General features: G+C 27.4%; 1 pseudogene; it reads right to left on the bottom strand.

Annotated features, from left to right (window-relative positions):
* Positions 1 to 2,200: 2,200 nt before the first annotated feature.
* Positions 2,201 to 11,643, bottom strand: LOC123268217 (annotated as a pseudogene).
* Between the last annotated feature and the right edge of the window lie 595 nt (positions 11,644 to 12,238).

The raw sequence follows: 12,238 nt of genomic DNA on the forward strand, positions 1-12,238 counted from the left end.
AAAACAGGATACGCCCTTATGGTTTTAGAAAAATGTTTTCTTAAAACCATAAGGGCGTATCACAAAAAAAAATTTTTTTTTCGTTTTTTCCATAGATGTTAATATTTTCAACATTTTTACATTGATTGGAGCAAAAAAAATTTTTTTATACACCTTTATGGTTCTAGTAACGCGAAATATATTAATTAATTTTTTTAACTAAACATTTTTTTCTAGTATATGGGTGATTCTCTGTAAGGATATTTTTTGCTGTCCCAGGTATTTTTTTATAAGAAAAATTTTTATTTTGTTACTAAAAAAAATTTATTACGAAAGTAAAAAAACATTTCTATTTAGAGCATTGAAAACTAAAATGGAATAAATTTTGGTTTTTTTGCTATAAATTGGTAAACCACCAAAATAACAGTCCCCTGGGCTGTCCCATTCCCAAAATAAAACTTTAAGATTAAATTTTAAGTTATTCATCCATAATATATAATTTGGTCCATAATGTTTATAAACTTAATGAGTTAACTAACAATCTTCTTCAATAAAAAGTACCGAAAATTAATTTGTTTCATTAAATTCATTAAACCAAAGTTTGTCCCAGGCATTTTAAGAACAGTCCCCTGCCAGAGGTTCAAAGCCAAAAAAAAATCCAGCGTGTTATTTTACCCTTTGTAAGGTTTATAAGGACCTAACTAGCCTTGAGTTAATAACCATAGGGCTGTTAGCGCTTTATCGGCATTTTATTTAGTGTCAAAGCACCGTTTGTGCTGGAAATATGTGTCTGGGCCACTTCAAAACTCAGTCCCCTGGCGACTATTTTTATTTATAATTTATTTATAAAATTGGATCCATAAGTCTTAATATTATTCTAATTAATGTAAACATTCATTGAGAACTTGAAAAGTTGAATGCATTGAAATAGTTTGCTTGATTTTTCTCAATTTGATAAAAAAAAAAAAAACAGTCCCCTGTGATGTTATATGGCAAAAGATACACAAATATCGAAAAAGCAAAAATTAATTCGGCTGTTTATTTATTATGATTAAGCTGATAGTTTTGTAGCCCTTGTTAATTAGGTAGATTTCTTTAGAAATCTAACTATTGTAGCCGGTCTCATGTCTTAATTTTAATAAAATTTTGTCATAATATGTTTTATTTCATCGAGTAATGTCGAAAAAATAGCATTGGCTCAAAAGTTTATTTATGTATTTATGTATGTATATATATATATATATATATATATATATATATATATATATATATATATATATATATATATATATATATATATATATATATATATGTGATATAACGCGCCATGTCAGCAGGATTGCGCCCACAGTTCTCAACCGATCTTTATGAAATTTTGTGGACTTATTCTATGGATCAATACCAAGATCAAGTTCGAAGATGAGCAAAAATCGGCTGGTTAGTTTTCGAGTTGTGGGTGTTTGAAAATTTTTTCATTTTCAAAAATTTTGAGATTTTGTATATTTTGTGAAAATAATTTTCCAGGTGTAAAAAAGATAAAATCTATCTAATTTATCTTTAAACTTCAGTTTATTACCTTCAATTTAAACTATCATTTGTCTAGTTTTGATGATTTTTTAATTAATTCTGTGACTTTGAAAATTTGAAAAAAATTTTTCAATGATTGTGTTTCGGCCCTTTTTCTTCACATAATTTTTAAGCCGTAAAAGATAGCTTAAATCTATCAAATTTTCGTTAAAATTCATATAATTATCTTCAATTTGAGCTATTTTTCGTCGCTTTTTTTTCAATTTATTTCGTAGTTGGAAAAATTAAAAAAAAAATAAGAATAAATTAATTTTTAGCTTTTATCGTCAAATGACTTTCATTTCTTACAAATCCTATTTGTTAGGTAGATGTCTTTGATTATATATTTGTTGTAGTCGGTCTCATATCGTTATTTGCAAAAATATAATGAAAAAAAAATTTTAGGACATGACCTAGTCAATTTGATTTTTTTAATTAAATGTTCAATGGATGAAATCTACCTATCCATGTCGGGTATGGCCGAATGGCGTTTTCTAATAAAATCAAAAATAATTTGGTCGGATAATTTTGTACAGATTTAAGACGTCCTTACAGAGAATCACCCATATAATTTTTATTGACTGCAATAAAACTAAATTTGTTAGTGAAATTATAAATTAATTTATTGAACTACATAAAAAAGCAGTTACAAAAATTAAATGCGAGATTTTTAATTAATTATAAATAGCGAATCACTTCGCCATGTTTTCTCGTTGTTTTTCTGTTTCTTCGTCTCGGGTTTGTCAATAGGAGCGGGTTTGACAAAGGAATCTCCTCGCGGTATTTTTCAGGCATCCAATATTTAAGCGCCGACGGAATTTTTATTCCCGTCTCCCGTTTGGTTGACCTCCAAAATTGCGCAAATTACACGTGTTGTCGCACACATCGTTGCATTTAGCATGTGCACGTAATCAACAGCTGTGTTCATTTTTTTGGTCTGTCCATACCTGAAAAAAAATATTTATTTGTTCAATTGATAAAAATATTATTTTAAAATTACAAAACTATAAAATTATTTAATTAATAATAAATATAAATTATTTTTTTAATTTTATTAAAAAATTCAGTGCAATAATTTATAAATATTTTTTAAATTAATTGTAATTTAAGAAAAAAAAAAAAATGTAAAAAGAGGCATTTTTAAATTCTGTAAAGTTAAAATTTAAATTAAAAATAATTTTACATACATATTAATGTTTACTTTTGATAATCACAAGTAATCTTTCCAACAACTGCTGATAATTTATTCTATTATATTTAATATTATACTGAACTTTTTAATGATTAATTATTATTTAAAGATGCATTACCAGTAAATGGTATTATTTTTATGATATTTAAATTAGTAGTCACTTTACTATTTTAAAAATTATTTCAAACAAATAAATTTGTTACAGAAAATAGCATTTAAAATTTTTATGTAAATTTTGCTATAATTAATTTTCATATTTTTTTTATAAAAATAAAAAAAATTATTATTTATATAACTAGCAACCTTGCAGTCACTATGTGACTGCCGAGACATGTGAACTACAAATAAATAAAATTTTGCATTATTAAATAATTAATTTTGTTAAATTGCACTGTACTTTCTTAAATATTGATGTTTTTAAAGATATAAGCTCATCTTGATGTTACACTCATCAAGAGCTTTCATTTGAGTACCCACATGCATTTTTAATATATTTTTCAAATATACATATATATATAAATATAAATATATGAAAAATTGATGTTGGGACTCAAATAAAAGGTCTCGATGAGTGTAATGTCGAGGTGACTTATATATTTAAAAATGTCGATAGTACACAAAGATACAGGGTCTTTACTAAATAATTACTTTTGTTAAATTGCACTGTATTTTCTTGAATATTGACATTTTTAAAGATATAAGCTCATCCCGATGTTACACTTATCAAGAGCTTTCATTTGAGTACCCACATGCATTTTTGATATATTTATGATATATACATATATAGTATATATATAAATATATGAAATATATAAAAATGTGATGTGGGTACTCAAATGAAAGGTCTCGATGAGTATAATGTCGGGATGAGCTTATATCTATGAAAATGTCAATAGTTGACAAAATACAGTGCCATTTCTTAACTACTGACATTTTTTAAGATATAAACTCATTTTGACGTTATACTCATCGAGACCTTTCATTTAAATACCCACATGACATTTTATATATATTTCATATAAGTGGTATTTGTAAAATATATAAATATATATATAAAATATATGAAAAATTAATGTGGGTACTCAAATAAAAGGTCTCGATGAGTGTAACATCGGGATGAGCTTATATTTTTAAAAATGTCAATAGTTCACAAAATACAATGTTATTACTTAACTACTGCCATTTTTTAAGATATAAACTCATTTCGATGTTACACTCATCGAGACCTTTCATTTAAGTACCCACATAGCATTTTATATATATTTCATATATATGGTATTTGTGAAATATATAAATATATAAAATATATGAAAAATTGATGTGGGTATTCAAATGGAAGGTCTCGATGAGTGTAACATCAGGAATAGCTTATATCTTTAAAAATGTCAATAGTTCACAAGATGCAATGTTATTTCTTAATTACTGACATTTTTTAAGATATAAGCTCACCTCGACATTACACACATCAAGAGCTTTCATTTGAGTATCCACATGCATATTTGATATATTTTTCATATATACATATATATAATATATATATATTAATATACATATGTGTATATGTAGGATATATATATATATATATATATATATATATATAAGTATATATATATAAGTATAAAAAAATTGATGTGGGTACTCAAATGAAAGGTCTCAATAATGTAACATCAAAATGTACTTATATTTTTAAAAATGTCAATAATTCTCAAAATACAAGATCATTTCTTAATTACTGACATTTTTCAAGATATAAACTCATTTCGATGTTACGCTCATCGAGACCTTTAATTTAAGTACCCACATGCATTTTTGATATATTTTTCATGTATACATATATACATATATATAATACATATAAATATATAAAATATATGAAAAATTGATGTGGGTCCTCAAATGAAAGGTCTCGATGAATGTAGCATCAGGATGAGCTTATATCGTTAAAAATCTCAATATTTCTCAAGATACAAGGTAATTTCTTAATATAATTACCTAACAAGCAAACGCCTGGCTTGATAATCCAGACAATTACTGCAAGAAACAAGCTCTCTAAAAGCTTTAGATCCCGGAAACCAGGCTTCGAGGTCCAACTTTTTCGAAGCAGCGTGATTCAATGCCCCCGAAACAATATTAACAATCCTATAAGGAATCCCCAGCTCCTGATAAAACTCCTCTGCATTAGCAATCATCTCGTCCATCATCTCCCAAGATTTATTATCGTGCGGCGAGGTGAGGCAAAACTGCTCGACTTTATCAAACTGATGAACCCGGAAGATTCCTCGGGTGTTGCGACCATGAGAGCCGGCCTCTTTGCGGAAGCAAGTCGAGAACCCAGCGTACCTAATAGGCAACTCGCTCTCAGGGATCCACTCGTTGCGGTGAAAAGCCGCAATAGGCTGCTCCGAAGTAGCGATCAGATACTTCTCCTCGGTTTCTTCGCTGTCTCCGTCGCCTTTTCCGATCACCTTGTAGAGCTCTTCGTCAAATTGTGCCAGCTGGGCGACCTCCTGCATCGCGTCCTTCAGCATGAAAAACGGAGTGTCCATAGGCTTGTACCCCTTAGCACTCAGTTTATTGATAGCCAGTTGGATCAGTGCGTGCTTTAAGTGTACTGCCGGACCGGTTAAGAAGTACCCTCGGCTTCCGGATACTGCTGCTCCTCTTTCGCCGTCCATTCCGTCGATCATCTGGATTAGGTCGAAGTGAGAGTATTTTTTTTCCGCTGTTGTGTCTCCGAATGTTCGCTCCACCTGGAATTTTTTTTTTTTTTAGTTAAATTGCACTGTACTTTCTTATCTATTGACGTTTTTGAAGATATAAGCTCATCACGATTTTACACTCATCAAGAGCTTTCATTTGAGTACCCACATGCATATTTGATATATTTTTCATATATACATATATATAATATATATAAATATAAAAAATATATGAAATATTGATGTGGGTACTCAAATTAAAGGTCTTGATGAGGGGAACATCGGGATGAGCTTATATCATTAAAAATGTCAATAGTTCGCAAGATACAAAGGTAATTTCTTAATTATGTATTTAGAGATAGAGTATTTTACAAATTAATTATAAAAAAAATGTTTTGTTAATTTTACTTATAATTCTTGAATATGGAATTTTATTAAAATTTTATTTTTATTCATATCATTCTCACCGATAGTCAATTTATTAAGAGTATTTAAGCTGCATTCGAAAATACTCTATTTCTAGATACATAATTAAGAAATGACTTAGTATCTCGTGAACTATTGACAATTTTGAAGATATAAGCTCATCTCGATGTTACAGTCATCGAGACCTTTCATTTGAGTACCCATATCAATTTTTCATATATATTATATATATATATATATATATATTTCACAAATACCATATATATAAAATATATGAAAATGCCATGTAGTATTTAAATGAAAAGGTCTCAATGAGTTTAACATCGAAATGAGTTTATATTTTACAAAATGTCAATAATTAAGAAATGACCTTGTATTTTCAGAAATATTGACATTTTTAAAGATATAAGCTCATCCCGATGTTACACTCATCGAGACCTTTCATTTGAGTACCCATATCAATTTTTCATATATTTTTTATATTTATATATTTCACAAATACCATATATATAAAATATATGAAAAATGCCATGTGGGTATTTAAATGAAAGGTCTCAATGAGTTTAACATCGAAATGAGTTTATATTTTAAAAAATGTCAATAATTAAGAAATGACCTTGTATCTTGAGAAATATTGACATTATTAATAATATAAGCCAATCCCGATGTTACACTTATCGAGACCTTTCATTTGAGTACCCACATCAATTTTTCATATATTTATATATATTATATCGCGTGACTAATGCAAAAAGGGCGCATAATTTTTTTTTTATCACCAATCGACTAGTTGACGTATTCTTCGTCGAAAAATCAAGCATTGATTTCCTAAAGCTAAAAGGGCGTATGACTAATTATGCGCCCTTTTAGCTTTAAGGAATTTGAAAATTTTATGACCTAAAGCTAAAAGGGCTTATAAATTTTTTTTCTAAATTATTCATTAAAATGCTCATTTTTAGCCTAAAAATTAAAAAAAACGGTAGATTCAAACGAAAGAGACGTAGTCTAACTCAACATCCACTCTTTTAAAATAAAAATTAAAAATATTTTTAAAAAATTGCAAAATATGCGTGATTGTATTAATTTATTTTTTATTTGAAAATTATTTCAATCCCATTAGTTTTCAATTAATTTAATTATCCATTGCTTGTATAAAAATAGTTAAAAATTATTATTTTTCAATATTGTTTAAGTTCTTAAAAACAGCCGATCCCCTCTTTTTCTCGCGTCACACTCACTGCAAGAAAAAGTACTATCCTCGGTGCATTTAAGATTATAAAGCTATTAAAGTTTTATGTTTTCTTTTAATGAAATGACAGTTTTGAGAAAAACACCCCTGCTATACGAAATAGATAATTATAAAAATTTATTACGTAGCAGAGCGTTTTTTTCAAAATTTTTCTTTGTCTAGAGGAGAAATATGAAGCTGCAATCGTACGCGAAAAGAACAAGATGACACTAGATATCATCCCGGATTATACTGAGTAAAAAAAAATTTCAGATAGTAGTTAATATAATCCAGATTACAATGAGTATAATCCAGATATCACGCAGTATAATCTGGATTTTTTTAGCTACTATCTGAAATTTTTTTTCACCACAGATATCACTGAGTATAATCTGGGATGATACCCAGTGTCATCTTGTTCTTTCCGTGTAGGGACCGGCTGTTAAGAAATTTTTTTTATTCATTAAACTTTTTTATTTTATGTCTTGTGAAGCTATTTATCAAAATTTTTTATAAAAACTTAAATTTTTTTTAGGTGCCCTTTTAGCATTAGGCACTACTTTTTTAAAAGCTAAAAGGGCGCATGTCTTGAGTTACGCCCTTTTAGCTTTAGGATACTCGAATTTTTTTTTTTACAGATCTTTGTGTTTTGAGCGATTTTAAGAAGAATGGCAAAAAAAATTTTTTTTATGCGCCCTTTTAGCATGGATCCCTACTAACCTGTAGCTATACGCCCTTTTTGCATTAGTCTCGCGATATATATGTATATATGAAAAATATATCAAAAATGCATGTGTGTACTCAAATGAAAGCTCTCGATGAATGTAACATCAAGATGAGCTTATATCTTTAAAATCGTCAATATTCAAGAAAGTACAGTGCAATTTAACAAAAGTCATTATTCAATAAAACAAAATTCTATTTATCTATAGTTCACAAGTCACGGCAGTCACATAAGTGCTATTTTTACTAATTATTTATTCATTAATTTATAACAAACAAAATTATTTAAAAATTCCATCTTTAGAAGCTCTAAAAACTATAAATGCAATTTTTGAAAATTGATTTTCCTAGACTTGGTTTATTACTAAAAAAATTTTTTATTTCTTTTAGTTTTAATTTCTTTTTAGGAAGATTTCGTAGAAATCTATTTATTACATTGGTCCTTGTGTCGGAATTAACACGGAATTTTGTCATTTTATCTCTTAAGTAGTCGAGTAAAGCTCAAAATTAGCATTGGTTCAAAAGTTTATATATTTATCTATATATATATATATATATATACATATGTAATATAACGCGGCTTGTGGAAACGATAGTGTCTACAATTCTCAACGGATTTAGATGAAACTCGGTATACATATTATTTGGGTAATTAACTTGAACGAGTTCAAAAGATGAGCAAAATCGGTCAATTAGTTTAGAAATGGCGGCCATTTAAAATTTTTCAAAATAGTGAAAATCACGTCTTTGGTCACTTTATTGATGTATAACTTTTGATTGAACAGAGACAGCTAATTCTTGAAAAATTCATGTGATAGCTCATAAAATTACCTTTAATTTGACGTATATAACATTGACATTTTGACTATTTTCAGTTATTTTATCAAAGTTAAGAGTGCAACTGAACCATTTTCAGGTAATGTGTAGTACAACCGACTTATGAATGTTATTCTATCGAGAATTGTTAACAGACCCTAACGAAATTTAGTATATAGATTCCTAGGATAATTAGCTTGCATGAGCCATAAAATGAGAGAAATTCGTTAATAAGTTTAGAAATGGTAGCTCCTCAAAATTATCAAAATAGTGAAAATCATGTTTTCGGTGACTTCATTGATGTATAACTTTCGATTGAAAAGAGAGATTGCTAATTTTTGATAAATTCATGTGAAGCTCGTGAACTCGCCTTCAATTAGGGGTGTATAAAATTGACATTTTGACCATTTTTAGTTATTTTTCAAATTTAAGAGTGCAATTGAACCATTTTTAGGCAATGTGTAGTACAACCGACTTATGTACGTCGTTCTATCAAGAATTTCATTCAGTGAAATCTACCTTCTATTTCGGGTGTGACCGAATGGCGTTTTTAGTAGATTTTATAAAAATCTAACTATTGCAGCCGTCCTCATGGCGCAACTTTGAAAAAATTTAGTCGTTTTCTGACTCAGCTCGACAAACTGAGTCAGAAAATGTATATAGTTCAAAAGTTTATATATATATATATATATATATATATAGCATATATATATATATATATATATATATATATATATATATATTTATACATGCATAAAAACGATTTTGTTAAAATAACAAAAGACGGGATAACTGAAAAATACGTTGTGGTAACAAATGAGTGTAGTTAAAAAGCAACAAATCCATTAGTTGCATTAACAAAATGTTTCAAGTTGTACTAACAAACCAGTTCGTTAAATCACAAAAATCAATTTGTTGCTCTAACAAAATCATTTTGTTGCTGTCACAAAATGACTTTGTTGCTGCAATAAAATGATTTTGTTGCTGTTACAAAATGATTTTATTGCAATAACAAAAATTAATTTGTTGCCAAAATATTTTTCAAATCAGCTATAGCTGATTATAGCATATCTTTAAATGTATTCTTATAAAATTTACTGTAACAAATATATTTGTTACTTCAACAAATTCTCTTTGTTATTTTAATAGATTAATTTTGCTGTTTTAACAAAAAAATTTGTTATACCAACTAAAGTATTTTGTCGAATCAACTTAAAGATTTTGCTATAGTAACAAAATTGTTTTGTGGTTATAACATATCAATAACTTGTTATAACCTTAATTTTGTTATTTTAACATATAATTTGTTATCGCTATGTCAACAAATTCATTTGTTACCACAACATTTCTTAGGTTATTTTAACAAAATTTTTTTCTGCGTGTACGATATAACGCGGCTTGTCAGCACGATAGCGTTTTCAATTTATAACCGATTCTTCTCAAACTCAACATGCTTTATCTATCGATCAAGACCAAGGTTATGTTCGAAGATGAGCTTAATCGGGCAAGTAATTTGGAAATGACAGGATTTTGAAATTTTGAAAATCATAAAAATTGATGTTTTTACTACTTCAACTTGATATAATTAATGATCGAGACAAGATATCAAAATTCGGTAAAATGCATCGTAAAGCTCTTTTAATAAGCTTCAATTTCCACTACTCAGAAGTGGTAATAGCCTCAATATTACTCCTTTTAGAATTCGTTTAATGAAACAGTTTTACTGTTGCAGCCGTTTTAGAATTATTGTCTGCATCATAGCTTAATCATGATGTAAATTCAATAATTACGATAATGATTAGTCTTTCGTGTAATGTTTTCAGGTAATTCGTCAGTAAATATGTCACAAATTAGTTCTATATATTGTTTTCTGCAATTAAAATTTTATCCGGTTTCAAACATCTGATTGATTTGCAAATTGTTGTTCCTAAGCAGTTATTTAAAATTTTGTCATTTATAATTCAAATTTTATAATCTTTTCAATTCTTTGAGAAACTTTTTCTTCAAAAGTTAATTTTTTTTCGAAAATTTGTTCTAAATAGTTTTTAATTTATTGTTGAATTTTATTTTTAATTCATGAATAAAGTTATACATTATTAGTAGTTATATGATTTTATTAAAAATCAATTTTCTTTATTTGAAAAATCTACTTCCATTTCGGCTGCCGAATGGCCTTTTTTTTTTTTTTTATTTATTTATTTATTTACTTATAATTAATTTTTTTAAATGCCAAGTTTGCTAACCTTAGCGTCATAATTTTTTAATTTTTGTTACGAATAAATAAAAAAAATAAAATTTATTTTTAAAATAGCACTTGCAATGTTTTTAAATTTCTAAATGTCAAATATTTTTATAATAATTGAATCATTATAAAACTCCAAAAAATTGGACAGCTGTTTCTTAATTAAAAATCATGAATAAAAAAATACATACCCGATTTTCATCTTCGTCATTGCTGACAGGAACAGTACCATCCAAATGATTGCCAACTTCCCTCAATGCAGAATTTCTCTCCAGCTCGACTTTTTCCAGCTCTTCCTGATTTTTAATGATAGCCTCGTCGATCAGGCTCCTGATTTTCTTGATCTTGAAGACTGTCAGCTCCCTGAGAATATCTGCATTGATGGCCTCCAAACCACTAACAACACTCTCGGGCAAAGTGTCATCATCTCCGATGGGTTCTTTTTTCTTCATTTTCTCTCCAATAATATTGGAGCACAAGTTTTTTAATTTATTATAATTGTCCGCACGATGACGGCATTGCCTCCAAGTTTTATCCTTATCAATCACCAGGTTAACCAAGCCGACATCCTTGAACCGCTTTCGCTGGTTTTCTCTCACCAGCTCGACATTGGCTCCTTTATCTTCACGAAATAAATCGAGGTCCAGCACCATTTGTATATTTTTTAATTTAACAGATTTATTTTTCGCGTATGCACGTGGTAAAAATTTTTTAGATAAAATGTCGCACCGTATGTAATAAAAAAATTAAAAAAACTTTGCGACGTCGCTTGTGTTACTGCGCAGCTATTTCTGCGCATGCTAATGCGCAGCTTTTTCTGCGCAGGTTACTACGCATGCTTCTGCGCAGGCGCGAGAAAATTTTAAATTCAAAATTTTATTTAAAAAAAACAAATTAATTTTTTTTGTAAAAATTATTTTTTTTTTTAAATTATTAAAAATGAATTTTTTTGGTAAAAATAAAGTTTTTTTTTATAAAAATTATTTTTTAAATTATTAAAAATGAATTTTTTTTTGGTAAAAATAAGTTTTTTTTGTAAAAATAATTTTTTTTTAATAAAAATAATTTTGTAAATTATTAAAAATAAATTTTTTTTTATAAAAATCATTTTTTTTTTTAAATAATTTTTTAAATTATTAAAAATAATTTTATTTTTATAAAAATAATTTTTTAAATTGAAATAAATATTATTTTTACTAAAAAAATTAAAATAAATAAAAAAAAATTGCTTTTATAATTATTTACAATTTTAAAAAAATTTTCTTTGCAATAATTTATTTAAAAAACATTCAGATATTTTTTTTACCAACTAAATAATCTTAAAAAAATTTATCTAATTATTATTTAATGTAATTTTGCATTTTTTT

The sequence above is a fragment of the Cotesia glomerata genome, linkage group LG6 (genome assembly GCF_020080835.1).
Source record: "Cotesia glomerata isolate CgM1 linkage group LG6, MPM_Cglom_v2.3, whole genome shotgun sequence".
Lineage (NCBI taxonomy): Eukaryota > Metazoa > Arthropoda > Insecta > Hymenoptera > Braconidae > Cotesia > Cotesia glomerata.